This window comes from Parus major, chromosome 5 (genome assembly GCF_001522545.3).
Source record: "Parus major isolate Abel chromosome 5, Parus_major1.1, whole genome shotgun sequence".
Taxonomy (NCBI): Eukaryota; Metazoa; Chordata; class Aves; order Passeriformes; family Paridae; genus Parus; species Parus major.
The window spans coordinates 17,490,405-17,503,985 of NC_031774.1; the positions used below are offsets into that span (position 1 = coordinate 17,490,405).

At 47.1% G+C, this 13,581-nt stretch overlaps 2 protein-coding genes across 4 annotated transcripts in view; one reads left to right on the forward strand and one right to left on the reverse strand.

The window, feature by feature from the left end:
* Window positions 1-8,461, reverse strand: part of LRRC56 (leucine rich repeat containing 56) — a 78,865-nt gene extending 70,404 nt beyond the window's left edge. For both annotated transcript variants that reach the window (XM_015630045.2, XM_015630052.2), the window contains exons 1-2: window positions 8,240-8,461; window positions 5,302-5,383 (exon numbers count right to left, since the gene is read on the reverse strand). The gene's annotated coding sequence lies outside the window, so the exon portion shown is untranslated. The remainder of the gene's footprint in view (window positions 1-5,301; window positions 5,384-8,239) is intronic.
* HRAS (HRas proto-oncogene, GTPase) overlaps window positions 7,214-13,581 on the forward strand; it is a 39,888-nt gene continuing 33,520 nt past the window's right edge. The window contains exon 1 of one of the 2 annotated variants that reach the window (XM_015630055.2): window positions 7,214-7,580. The gene's annotated coding sequence lies outside the window, so the exon portion shown is untranslated. The remainder of the gene's footprint in view (window positions 7,581-13,581) is intronic. The other variant, XM_015630054.3, reaches the window with a different exon arrangement.

A 13,581-nucleotide genomic window follows, 5' to 3' on the forward strand; every position in this document is an offset into this window, starting at 1 on the left:
TTATCTTATCTTATCTTATCTTATCATATCTTATTTCTGCTTCACATCAGCTTTACTTTCTTGCAGATAGGAACTAAGGACATCTCCTTATAGTACAAGGAAAACCAGAATATAGTGAGAGGCTTAACAGAAGAAAAGAAAAGGCTCAGCAGCTTGAGCGTGATGATGAGAAGGAGGGCTGCATGGCAGGGTTAGAGACAATATGTGACCAGTATATTAAAAACCAGTCAAAAGAAAAGGAACCAGTAGTTTAACTGGAGAAACACCAATATCTTTAATTCTATCTATTTCTACCATGTGTGCATGCCTGAATCATGCTATGCAACACTGCTTTGAAATTTCTGCAAGAAAGACATGTAGTTAGCAATTGTTCTTGATGCTGAGGGGAAGAAAATCAGCATTAGCTGATGAAGAAGAAGACTTTTAAAAAAAGAACACCAGTAATCTCAGGGTCTTCTCCAGGAGAACATGTGGGATGGTCTGAAATTTCAGTACAAACTCATCTGGTTCAGAGAGGCCTTGAACTATACAGCTAAATCTGTTGCACATCAGTGAATGCAGAAATGACATAGAGCACAAGACATCCCTTAGCAACTCATCCCACTTCCACTCTGGAAATCTGGCTCCTGCCAGCAAAAGTGACAGATGACCCAGAGCATGGTAACTGATCCAAACTGTCCCATAAAAATCCCTGGTAGCATATCAGTTGCAAAGGGCTCAAACTTTTCTGTAGAGTTTGAAAAAGAAAATCACATGGGGACTAAATATCACAAGGGCTTCTTAACAAAAAAATAAGAAGGCTTCCAGCTTCCAAAGACCTGTGTTATTGCTGTATGAGGACGAAGGCAAAAGCCCTCTCTCAGAGAGCAGTGATCTGAAGATCAGGCTCCAAGGGAATGATTGACATTCCATTCAGGCTGACAGCTAACAAAAGCTCCTGTACATATGCCAGCAAGCCACTGCCAGGAAAATCTGTGTGGCTCCCAACTTGCAGATTTCTGCATTACCAGGCCTCCTACTGCAGTTGACCCTTGCTGATCTGCGTTGGCAGGCTCAGCAGAGAGTGGAAGGAGACATAGGACCTCACCAACCCTATCAACTTTTGATGAGGTGGGGGCATTTCATGAAAGAATCAGTGTCATTTCTAAATAACTCAGGCTCCAGATTCACCACATGATCAGTGACAGCTCCCTGGAAAAAGCATGAGTACCCAAAAAGAACATTTGTTGGGGGCTTAAGCAAACAGCTACAGGAACAAACAGGACACTGCAGAGGGCAGTGTGCTTCAGATCAGACTGAAACCAGCAGGCAGCTGTAGAAAGCCACACTGCTTGTAAATACCCAGAGATCAAACCCATATCTCATCTCTCCCCACTGCTCACCCCACACAGCAAAATCTGAAGTTCAACCATCTCATCATCCACTCAGGGGAGGGCCTCATGTTACCAACTATTGCATACCACATCTAGGGAGATATGATAGTTGCTCATTCCCACAGTGTCTCAACAAAAAGGCTGACTGGGAAATGACCAGTCTTTGAATTATGTCTTTTGTGTGTGTGTGTTTGTGTGTGTTTGGGTTGTGGAGTTTATAATAGCAAAAAAAAAAGGAATCAGCAGCTGTCTGTATTTTTAAACTATGGAACATGAATCTCCTTCCACTTCCAAGCTCTGATTACAAAGCCTTTCATTTCTGTGATTCCAGAGCATCATCTCTGCAAGTTTCTATTCTCAGTTCAAAATTGACCCAATCCAACTGTTAGAAAAATTTATTTCAGTCAACAGGAATCTTTTCTTTCTCTAGTTTTGGTGAAGCTTGGTCCAGGCACATGGCAAGATGCTGCTTTGCTTATTTCATAAAGGAAATCTGTCATAAGAAAGATCTTGTCCTGGATCAGATAACCCTCCAGAAGTGACAACTTTGCCCTGCCCACTGAGAATCTTCTGCAACATTTCAAATGGTTTGGTTTAAAGAAGCCTGAGCACTCTTATTTAGTAGAATTTAATCCAATATTAATGCCATTATTCTGGGAATTAAAAACAAAGTGGTCCCTTGGGTCATCTGAAGCAATGTCATGTCTTTGGAGATGATACAGAAGAAGATCTTGTTGATTTATTGAGGATTGATTAATTAATTCAGTGTTTTCTTTTGTTAATTGATTATTCCAGGAGATCTTTCCAGTTCAGTGTCAGTCTTTAAAACCATTTGCAGCCAGGACTGACTGGTCTTTTTTTCAGCAGTTGGACTGCTGCTTCCAAGTCTTAGGTATCTCCAAGATTCCCAGGCCCCTGAGATGACAGTGCACACTTGTGGCATTTAACACTTGTGATGTCTCTTGTGGCTAAATCTCTCTCAGTACAACCTGCAGTAAGGATAAGCCTGCTGACTTTTCCCAGTGTCTAGGAGACTGTGTTAAATTACAGTGTTGAACAGTTTTAGCATGGCTCCTTTGAGATGACTTTCATTTATCTCATGGTTTCTTTGTGTTGCAGAAGACTCAGATTTTTCCCAAGTCTTTTTATAGTCAGTCACTCACAGTATAAGAATTCATTGTCAAGAGGGAGCTCTAGCTTTGCATCTCACATAGATTTATCTGATACATTAAGAGTTTCTTTTCAAAGGCTTCTTTCCAAGTCATGCTATTGTCAGGGTTTGTAATCTAGCAGTATTTTCTCTACAACCTCACCAGGAAGCTAGAAGAGAATTGTCCATGAGTCATGAGAATTTTAGCTGTGAATTCGTTTAGGCCCCAGGCAGCTCAGAAAGCTGGCCACTGTTTCTCAAGTATTAGTACTAGTGCATGAACAGCATAAATGTTATCTGGGAGAGAGTGTTTTTAAAATAGAAGGGGGAGCATACACTTCAGTCCATCACATAGGTGGAGCTGTGTTACTTGTAGCTCAAATCAGTAGTCAAAGGATTAAGAAACTTTCAGCTTTTCCTTCACTTTTCAAATCTGTCCCACAGAAGACATCATTTCCAGCTCCAGTGTAAAGCATACCCTAGACCCACTCCAGATCTACACATGAGCCTATCCTCAGCACAGGGTAGTTCCACTGGCCTCTCTGCACAAACAACAGTTTTCAAAGTTGTCCTCCTCTGAGCTAACAAAACTTAGTTTTTATTTCCTCTCAAAGTGGTAACTAGAGGGTTTCCCCTCTCTGCCCTCTGATTCCCTTTGCCATTTCTAAATTCACTCACTAACCCAAGCAAGCTGAGTGGCAATGAGTCTGTCCTTCCCAGAAGCATCCCTGTAAAGAGAATGGGTTTGAAGACAGACTTTGCAAGCCTGTTCCATCCTTTCTCCCAGGTAAATCCAAAACACTTACAGATCTGCAGACTTACTTCACTTTAAAAAAAAATAAAGGAGGACAGTAAAATAATAGAGACTGTCAGAGAATGCAAGCCAAATTAATTTCAGAATTGGTTCATCCCTTACTGGCATCTTCAGAGTTGCATCAGCTTGCTGAGGAAATGGCTTTGTCTTTGTGCCTCTGAGAATACAGCCTTGTTTCAATTCTTCTGAACACTTCCTTCTTTCCTTCTGACTGCACTTCAGCTTTGATCCAAGTATCAGATAGGCCCACAAGGCAGATGACTTGCACTGAATCGAATACAAACTTCTACTGACAGGTTCTGCTACCTAGATGATGCATGACACACAAGTGAACAAAACTGATAAGGTCTCAGCTTCTTTCTGTGTTACAGTAACAAAGCACCTTATAATGATATATCTTTTTCTGTTCCATAAGCTGGTTGCCATGGCAAGTTACTTGTGTTACTCTGTCTGATACTACAAGGAAACAATTTGCATTCCCTAGAAAGATAGAAATTTTTAAAAGTCTATTACTTATCAGTTTGCTTTCTGCCATGACACCACCCATCCTCTAAGCTTAGGGAAAGATGAGCAAGAAAACATCCCAGTATGAGAAAAGGACTTGCAGGTTTCCTGAGTCTAGTGTATCTGCAGGAGGACTAAATTAAAAAATCATGAAGAATATGGTGCAATAGGGAAGCAAAACTCACAGAGATCTTTGCTTTTCTCAGTATGCTCTCAGAGACATTGTTAAAGGGAGCACAGTGACAGAGCCTTCCTTTCAAACACTTTCCAATAAAGTTTTGGTTACACAGAAAAGGTGTGCATCCAGGAAAATGGACTAAGGAGAGCTCAAAAGCCATGGAAACAACCAGAAAATAATATGCATGAAAAGTCAGGTGAACTACTAGATATGGTGACAACAGGAGATCCAGAACAACAATAGAAACTGACACCACTAATCTACTCTCCACGTCTGCTGAGAACTGATAAACCCTCCAGTGTATCAAAAATATATGGTGCATATCTGGATGTATTTAAGCATGTAACCTTGTGAAGCTAAAAAATTACTGTTACTTTCCTGATGATTTGGATGGTCACAAGAAGACCTTTTCATGTTCTTTTGAGTTTTTTTTACTAGGGAGAAAAAAAATTACTCTAATTTTAAAAATGTAGCCTTGATCTGTAGCTGATGAGGAAGTTCAGTTGCACACTAAGCTCTTGGCATGTCTGTATGTCACACAGTGGACAGCTAAGTTTAGGTCTTGTCTACAATGCCCCTCTTACAGAAGTTAAAGAGGGGGTGAAAATACCAAGGAGTTAATTTTGCGTCACAGCACCCACAAAAATCAGTAATGTACCTTTACAGACTGAATTTACAATGGTGGTACAAAAAGCCACGACAGGATAAGCAGGTCTATGAGTTATGGCCTTCCAACCGCAAGCTACATACAGTTTGTTGAAAACAATCGTTAAAAAATGAAGGATGGGAATAATGGAAGAGCTTTTCAACTCCACTGCATTTTGCAACAAAACATTTTATTTTTGGAGTTTTACTGTGGCAGTAAGGACCTAAGATACTCCCATTTTCCTTTTTATTGCTCTGCATGCCAGTGGCCCAGTGTTGATCAGTGTTTGATTGTCTTCCTTTCCCTGTCAAGCAAGGCTTACAACAGTCAAGAACATTGCAAGCCAGCCATTTTCCAAGAATTAAACTCAAGCTTATAGAAAGGAAGGAATAATCTACTCAGGAAGAACAATTTTTGACAAACAGAACGGGCTACAACCTCAGAAAGTGTAAATGTGTTCCGTGACAAAAGCAATGGAGTTACTTTCCTTTGCCCCAGCTGAGAATCTAGTCCCAGTATTTTGTTTTTTTATCAAAAAGTAGAAGGGGAAAGAAGACAGTTTTAAGCTGTTATCACTCTCTGTGTCTTTGTGAGTCTGTGCCATCACTCCTCTGTGATTGTGTGGTTATGACTCACCAATAGGTGATTCCGTCTCTGTCTTCCAGCAGTCTGCAAACAAACAGTCCTCAGGTATCTTACAGCCTGATGTGATCTGGCACTGAAGAATGAGCAAGAGAGAGGCAGTTTCAGTCTCCTCTTCTGGTGCTTCTTGGTTCTTGTAGGTCACTGAGAAGCCCAAGAAGCATGAAACTGAGGTTCCCCCATAACTGTGCCTATTTTACTACCTATTTGGTGCTTGCTTCCCGACAAGATCTTCTGGGCCACCTAGGTACCAAAAAACACAAGCCTGTTTCCAGGGTGCTTCAAAAAAGCAAGATTTCTGCATGCTCCATTACCCTGCCTGCTTGTTAGAAATGGCTAAAACAAGACGAGACAGGTAGCCCGGAGAGGCGGTGCACGGTGCGTGCGTGTGTCTGCCTGTGGAGAAACCCATCACCTTTGTGCGTGCTGCTGCTCTGCCCTCGCTCGCTCCGGAGAGATGCTGGCTTCCCGTGAGCTGCGGCCCTCGCTTCTGTGGAGAACCGAGAGGTCATTCAGAGTCAGGAGGGCTTGTTAGAAGCAAGGGAAGAGTTCTGAGGTAGGTTAAAGCTTCAGCCTTTTTCTTTGGACCTGTCTGTTTGCGTGCTGGTTTTTGGAAAAGTGCTCTGGCAGGTTTGTTTGTGCTGGTGCAATACGTTTGTGAGACCTGAGAAAACCTGCACAACTCTCTCAACGGGTATCCTTAGAACATGTTTAATCTGCTCTTGCTACAAGCTCTGCAGGGCATGAGCTTTCTTTTTATTATGTGTCAGGTGTAGTATCTAGAACAATGGTTTTCAGATCGATTTTCAGATTACTAGATACTTTTCTAATGGAAACAATAAATTGTGAAAGCGTTCTTGAAACATATGTCAGAGAGAACAGTGTTTTTCCAGTACCAGGAGCGTGTACTTTATTTGACATCATATTCTGCATCAAAGCTTGATTACTTCTGCAAGCTGCTGGATAATCGAGTGACTATGCAATCCACTATCCAGTTTCCAAATAGTAATAGGGGAATCACGGTGCCCAAGAGTAGAAAATGTCTGGTGTGCTGTGACAGAACAGGAGGCACTGCATTGACAGACCTGATTTCAGGACATGAAGCTCGAATCCATCAATATTTACTAGCTCTGCTTCAGCGGTGCTCCTTGTGGGACCCAAATAGGATCAGACAAGAGCCTTTCGACACGCTCGGACCTTCATCTGAAATGGCAGTAATTCTGCTCAGACAGCGCGTATCTCTGCTGCTAAGCCGAACTGAACCCCGTCTGCCTTATACAGAGTCAATTCAGGTGTCTTTTATTTTGTGGCCTTAATTGTACTTCAATAATTTGGAGTCATCTATTTTTCTAGGCATTTAGAGGGGCTCGATAAACGCACCCTGCGAGCCGAGTTTAACGCACCGCGTTTAACGCACCGCGTTATCAGACAGCACCCTGACTGGCAATCGACACTACATTTCAGGGGTCTCTGGCTCTCCTCCCCAGAACGCCTCCGTGGGGCGCCGACAAAGGCAGCGCAGCTCCGGGCAGTCCCGCGGGGAAGGGCGGGCTGCGGGAGCGGCGGCCGCCAGGCCTTCCCCTCCCCTCGGGTGCGGGGCGCTCCTGCGGAAGGGCCGCCGCGGGCCGGGAAGAGCAGAGGGCTCTCCGAGGGGAAAGGACGCGATCGCGGCGGCTCCCGGGCAGCCGAGGCAGCGGGGGTCACCCGCCGGGGCGAGGCAAAGCCCGGCCCCCCCCGCAGCCGCCGCCGCCGCCCCAGGGACCGCCCCGCGGCCGGGCCGCGGCGGGCGGGCGCCGAGCGGCGCTGATTGACAGGCGGCGCGGCCCACCCGGAGGGCGGAGGCGGCGGGGGCCGCCAATCCGGGGCGGCGGGCGGGCCCGGGCGGCGGGAGGGCGGGGCACGGGCTGGGCGTGTGCCGCGGCCGCCGGCGGGGCGCGCTCCCGCTCCGCTCCCGCTCTCCCCGCACGCACATTGTCCGGGCGCGGCGGCGGCACAGCGCCCCGGCGCCCCGTGCCAATGCGGGGCGGGCGCGGCACGCCGGGGGCGCCTCCACCACCGCGGTGGAAACTTCCCCTCGCCGCCGGGCCGACGCGCGGCTGAAGCCCCCGGCGGGGAGGAGCGGAGCGGGGTTTCGCCCGCTTGGGGGGGCGCCTCGTCTAGTTTGGTTTTTCCTACGTTGGAAGGGCAAAAGCGAATAATACTCTCGCCCGGGTTTAAACTTCCGCGCTCCGCTCTCCAGGACGCGCATCCCGCCCGGCGGGGTGGACGAGCCGGTGAGTGACCGCCGGGAGCGGGCTGGCGCTGGGTCGGGGTGGGTGGGACGCGCCGTCGCGCAGGGGCAGCGCCCACCGGCTCGGCGGGCACGGGTGGGCAGAGCCGCCGCCACCTGTTAGCGGGGCTGCTCCCCCCGCCGCCAAGTTCGTACCCCTGCTGTGCTGGGGTTGCCCCGCCGTGCCCGGGGCGGCGGTGAAAAGGGACTGACCCTCGGCCCGGTGGGCGGCGGCGGGGCCCGGGGTGTTGGGGGCGGTGGCGGCCACCCACCTGCTCGCCTGGCCGCGCCATGACTCTGCTGCCTGCGCGCTGCCTGCCGACCCGAGCCCCGGCAGGCCGCCGGGATGGGAGGGTGGTGGGCTACCACCGAGCCACAGCCTCTGTACCTCCTTTGCCCTCCATCCCCTGCTCTGCACGCACTGTGCACTCCTCCTGTCCCCCCCCTCCCAAGCTGCAGCCCTTTTTCCTTCCCCCCCTCCCTTTGCCGTCCCGCTCCCCTCCATATCTCTTAGCTGCAGCCGTGTTCACCTCCTCTCCTCAGCACCCCCAGTTTGCAGCCCACTGCTCCCGTCTTTCCTCATCCCCTTGCATCCCTCACGCCGCTCCTGTGATGCTTCAAAGGGGGAGCCCCAGACTCCCCACTCTTTGCCAAAGCAGATACCTGCTGGGCTCGGACACCCCCAGGAGAGACCAGCTCCATGTCGGTGCCAGGCGTCGCCAGGCCCAGAGCGAGGCGCGGAGGGGGCAGGCAGGTGGCGGAGACGCAGGTATTTGTATCTGTGAGCAAGTGAGCGAGGTTCCCCGTGCTGCGAGCATGCGGCTCTGCGGAGCTGGTGACACCTCCCTCCCTCGTAGGGACGCTCGCCGCCGGGGCTCTGCGGCGTGCCGAGGCTGCCTGCGCCCTGCTGCCCTGCAAAGGGTGGTGCGGCGGCCGGAGCTGCAGCGTCTTCACCCCAAGTGAAGGTGCATCCCATGGCTTGCTTGGCCCATGCCGGTCCTAACTGGGGATGTGTTTTAAATTGCCTGGAGACACAAGAGGCGATGAGAAGTCAGAGTGGACTGGCGAACTCTGGAGCTGCTGGAGAAATGCTTAGGACAGCTGGAAACAGGACTGTGCAGCAGGAATGGCTTGTTAAGCCATTGCATGACAAGTCAAGCCATTTACTATTTCAGTGTCCTAAGCTGGATGGTCATATCTCTCTTGTGATGTGCAAGTTGCTCCTGGATGGGTCTTTGAAATGCAGAAAGGGTGTACGAACTCCTGGTGAGGCCGTGTCACAATGTACTTCAGTCTGGTTGGCATGGGTAGGATGTGCACCTTGGAGCAGGAACTGGTTTTGAATGGAGGAAAGCACATGAGGTTTGGTGTGGGCTCAGCTAAAGAGTTGCTGTAGTCAGAATTGCTGATGTGCTTATCCCTCACAGCTCTGAAGTATTTTAATTCTACAGCTGGTGATTCGTGTGATTTTCCCAAGTGTTTTTAAGACAGCCATGACTGAATCCATGTGTATCCCCCTTCTGTGTGTCTGGTCCTTTCCTTCTCTTCGTAAAATGTTTTTCCTATGTGATTAATAATGTGCCAACTGCTTCATTTCAGCACTGGGGAGGCTGATGCTGATTGATTTCCCTGTTCAGTGTTCTCAGTGGGTCTGGAGGCTGATGGGTGTTATCACTGCAGAAAAGTCTGCTTTTGGGTGGGAGCTGTCAGCATGTCTTTTTTTTTATCTCAGTGAACCTCTTACTTCTTTTAATTAAAAAGAGATGAAGTATGCGTGGTAATACCCTTCATGTTTACATAAAAATGATCTTGTAATTAGCAATAATTATCTCAGTTTGGGATATTGCTGAGATATTTAAACAGGACTTATGACCTGAGGGACACTTTTTCCGGCCCCAGGGAGTTACCCTTGTTGTGGTTCTCTCCTGTGGTGAATTTGATTCTTGGCTGCTGCCAGTGGTAAAGGTAGAACAGCAGTGGGAGTAGCCTCGTGTTCCTTTGATGTCGGCCTAGAAAGCCATGGCCAGTTTCCTTATTGAGCCTGGTTCTGCTTCCCAGGGCTCCCTGGCAGCCCTGCCACCGCGTGTGTGGGGATGGTCTGTCTTTGATGGCTTTCACCCCATGGTCTGAAGACTCTCAAGGGGACCTTTCTGTTGTCTTGGGGGAGGGGGGATAAACAGGCTGAAAAATTGCCAATTGACCTTTTTTTTTTTCTTGGTTTTTCAGGAGAAGGTTGCTGGTAGTGTGGGAAACTTCTCCCTGTGAGAGTAGAGATCCTGAGGCATCCTTGTCCATCTTTCACCTGACTTCCCTTCCTTTAAGAGGAGCAAAGCTTAGTTCAAACATAAACACTTGCTTCCAAGCTGGATTTGCTCCCACTGCCTTCCCTCCTGCTACCAGTGCATCCCGTATTTACCTTTCTATTAGACTGCCCTTGGAGTCACCAGGTTTTCTTGGGGCAAAAAAACCTTTATGGAGTAAAAAAGTTTAATATTGGGGAAACATTCAACAAAATAAAATCAAGACAAAAAGTACTGCCTATAGAGAGGGATTCCTTGTGGGAGGGTGGTGATTCTCTTCTGTCTCTCAAGATGAGTTATACAGTAAAATGTATTTTTGTCAGTCTAAGAAAAGCAAAATGGTTGTACTTCAAGTAATCTTTAATTGTAATTTATTCCCAGCTTTCTGTTTTAACATTTTTGAACTGTAAACTTAGAACCAGAGCTTATTAAGCAGGAGATAAAAATGTTGAATGTATTTGAATTTTACGTGTATTAATCTAATAATATATTTATGACATGATATTTGATCAGTTCTATACCTGGCTGAAGACCACAAAAGAGTGTTAATCAAACAAATTATTTCACAAATACGGATGAGATTAAATAAATTATCCATTTGCCAACTGCTATTCAACTGATCTGCCATGGCATGTTCTTCATTCTCTTATCTTTCCCTTCCAGTTTTCATTCCATTTTTGCATGGTTTATCTTTTCCTAAACTGTCCCTGGTATCTGTTTCATTTATCTCTTTTGTGTCGTGGTTTTCCTTCCATTCTTTTTTCTACCTCTTTCTTGAACCTCTCTTTCCATGCTTTTTCAGTCTAAATTAGCCTTTTTTTTCTCTTTTACTTTACCTTTCCGGTGGAGTTTTTTATTGAACACTTCATAGTCAGCTCAACTAAATCTGGTATCTGTTTAAACACATAAAAAATGTGAAACTGAACCCAGATTGTATGTGAGTATGAAGATGTTTGGTGGTAATGCTCTTCTGCCTCTCCCTGTGTTTTCTGGCTGTTGCAGGAGGGGTGTTCCTGCAGTTCTGGAGGTTTTCCCCAGCTCTCATTTTTACTTGTGTTCTCCTTATGCCTCTGTGAAAAGTGAATTTGACTTTGTATCTTAAGAAGGCAACCAAGATCAAATGGCAGCCCTTGTGTTGTTCCCTGGTTGTGTATCTGTATTCAGCCTGCTTCCATCTGCTGTCTGACCAAACCCAGCCTTCCTGCCAGCCAGTTTTTCTTTCCTCCTGGCATTATCCTTCCTCCCCACTGGGTTTACAGCCAGGAGGTGTCTTTCAGTAGGGCAAAAAGAATGAGTGCTCTGGATGTTTTCTGGTTTACCTACTACTTGTAGAGTCTGTATGAAATTCAGGTTGATGAGGGTAGGTGGCAAGAAGTGAACAGGTCATCGGGCAGGTTACAGTGCATGACCGAGCAGTCACAATATTCGACTTTGATCCAGTATTCAAAAATTAAAGTCTCCCAGAAAAATGAAGTTTGTTAAAAAGAAGACTTGGTTTGATTTTTTGATTTTTTTTTTTTACCCATGGATGAAATCTACCGGTGGGGAGGATAATTCAAAAACAATGAAAGGAATAGAAAACCTTGACTTTCAGGGAGGAAATTTGCTCTGCCTTGGCAATAAAGCTCAGGCAGTCCAGAGGGGTGTGATGGGAGTGCTCAGAGTGCGTGATTCGCCTCCGCTGATGGTTGCAGTGATGTTGCAGCAGAGCATGAGCTAAGCTGAGTATGTCATGGCTGTCTGCTGGAAGTGCTGGGGGTTATGCCCCCTTGTACCCTGAAGGAAAGGTCTGTGCTGTACTGAAGCACATTAGCAGCTCTCCTCTGTTTTCCAAGGGGGTTTGGGTAACACTGGGGTGCACAGATACAGTGAGCAATCCAGGCGGCACATTGTTGCAAAGCAGAATTGATTGGGGAGGATGGAGCCAAGAGGAATATTCTTTTGCAGTTAATTATTTACTGCAGGGAGAGAGAGAAGCTGATGATGTTTGGTTTATAATTACAGATATCCAGAGGTAAATACTTCAGGATGATTTGATTTATTCTATGTGTTGCTACCTGTTTCTCTGTAATGTGGGACCAGCACTGTTTAATGACCGGCTCAGTAAAACCAAAACCCCATTACCAACTTTTCACCAGTGGGATATGATTCTATACCTTCCTGTGTGTGGTGCTAACTGACCTGAATGCTTACAGAGGGGAGTCTTTCCATGCTTGCTGTCTTAATGCAAGCCTGTGGTGCCTATCTGACAGTGATGTGGCTTGGAATAGCTGATCTGTGCTGAAAGATGACTGTGGTTGAAGCCACAGGATTGTGAACAGGGGAGTCCTGACCCCCCCCATCTGGCCTTGGCTAAGCTGGTTGCTTATCTCACTGGACTTTTCTTGAGGAGGGATACTGACCTAGCACATACCCAGCAACTATCCAGCCTATCTGCTAAAGGGGTAGGATGCCCTGGGTGAGGCACTCTGATAACGTAGAGGCAGTGGCAGCCCAGGTACTTGTATACTGCTGTGCTGTGGGCCAAACTTTAGGAGGATTTTTTCCTTTAGCTAAATCCATTATGGATCAGACTGCTCGTATGCAAGTTAAATTCAATAGCTGGTGGAGCCGAGTTTAAATGTGTGTGTGTGGGAGCAATAACTTCACGAATACAGAAAAGAGACATTGCTGCAATGTCTCTGGGAAGATGCCTGTATGTCTTCTGCTTGTTTAGCATCCTTGAGAGAACAGCAGACGTGAGGGAGAAGCTGTGGCCTGTGAAATGAAGAGGATGTTGTGCTCTTACTGGGAGAAGAAGAGGAGCAAGATCTAAAAAGCCAGGGAGTAGGAGTGAAATGAGGGATACAGGTGTGCACAGCGGGGGCTGCTCCAGGCTGCCCTGTTCTCCCTGGCTAAGGCTCTGCAGAGAGAGAAGTGAGGAGATCAGTGGAAAAAGGCATTGTGGAAGCTGCTGTTTTGCAGAGTGGTGTGTTGGTTCTCCTGCTGGTCAGGGCTGAACTGAGGCATGGCTGACTGGCAGTGGAAGTGTGTGGGGCCATATTCCCTGAGAAAGGCAAGAAAAATCTCCAAAAAGTCTGGCCAGCAAGTGCTTGTGCCTGAGGCAAGCTGGGATCTTGTTTAGAGGCTTGCTGAGAAGTGACCTCTGTTCATCAGCAGTTTTTTGGGGTAACAGGCAGCCATCGTGTCAGCCTGCTCCAGGATCACGTTGAGCGCTCTGACACTCCATGCTATCTTCAGCAGTTCTGTGGCTTACATCCAGCTCTATTCAGCCTGTTTCAAACCATGTGTATAGAATAAGCTTGAATGAATAAATTTGGAGCCTGCAAATGATGGATTCCGTCCCACCCTGATAGCCACTGCAGCAGCCAGAGCAGTATTCCCGGTGTGGCACCAGGTCCTCTGTTTCTGTAGTGAACGTAGCAGTCGTGCTGCTTCCCTGCTGATGGCTTTGCATTGGATGTCAGGGGCTTAATGTTATGTGAGAGATTGTAATTCATTCTCCAGGAAAAGGCTGAGCTTGAGAAATCAGGCTTTGGTTGGTATGATAAATAGATAAACCAGTAGTTGATTATGTTAAGTAAATAAAACATCACTGTTTCTTGTATGGGACTGATCCTGGCTTGTGTGTATGCTAATTCTGTGATAAATTTTTTTCACTGTCTCCCTTTGGATCTCTGTCTGTAGATGCAATGGCTCCTTTTG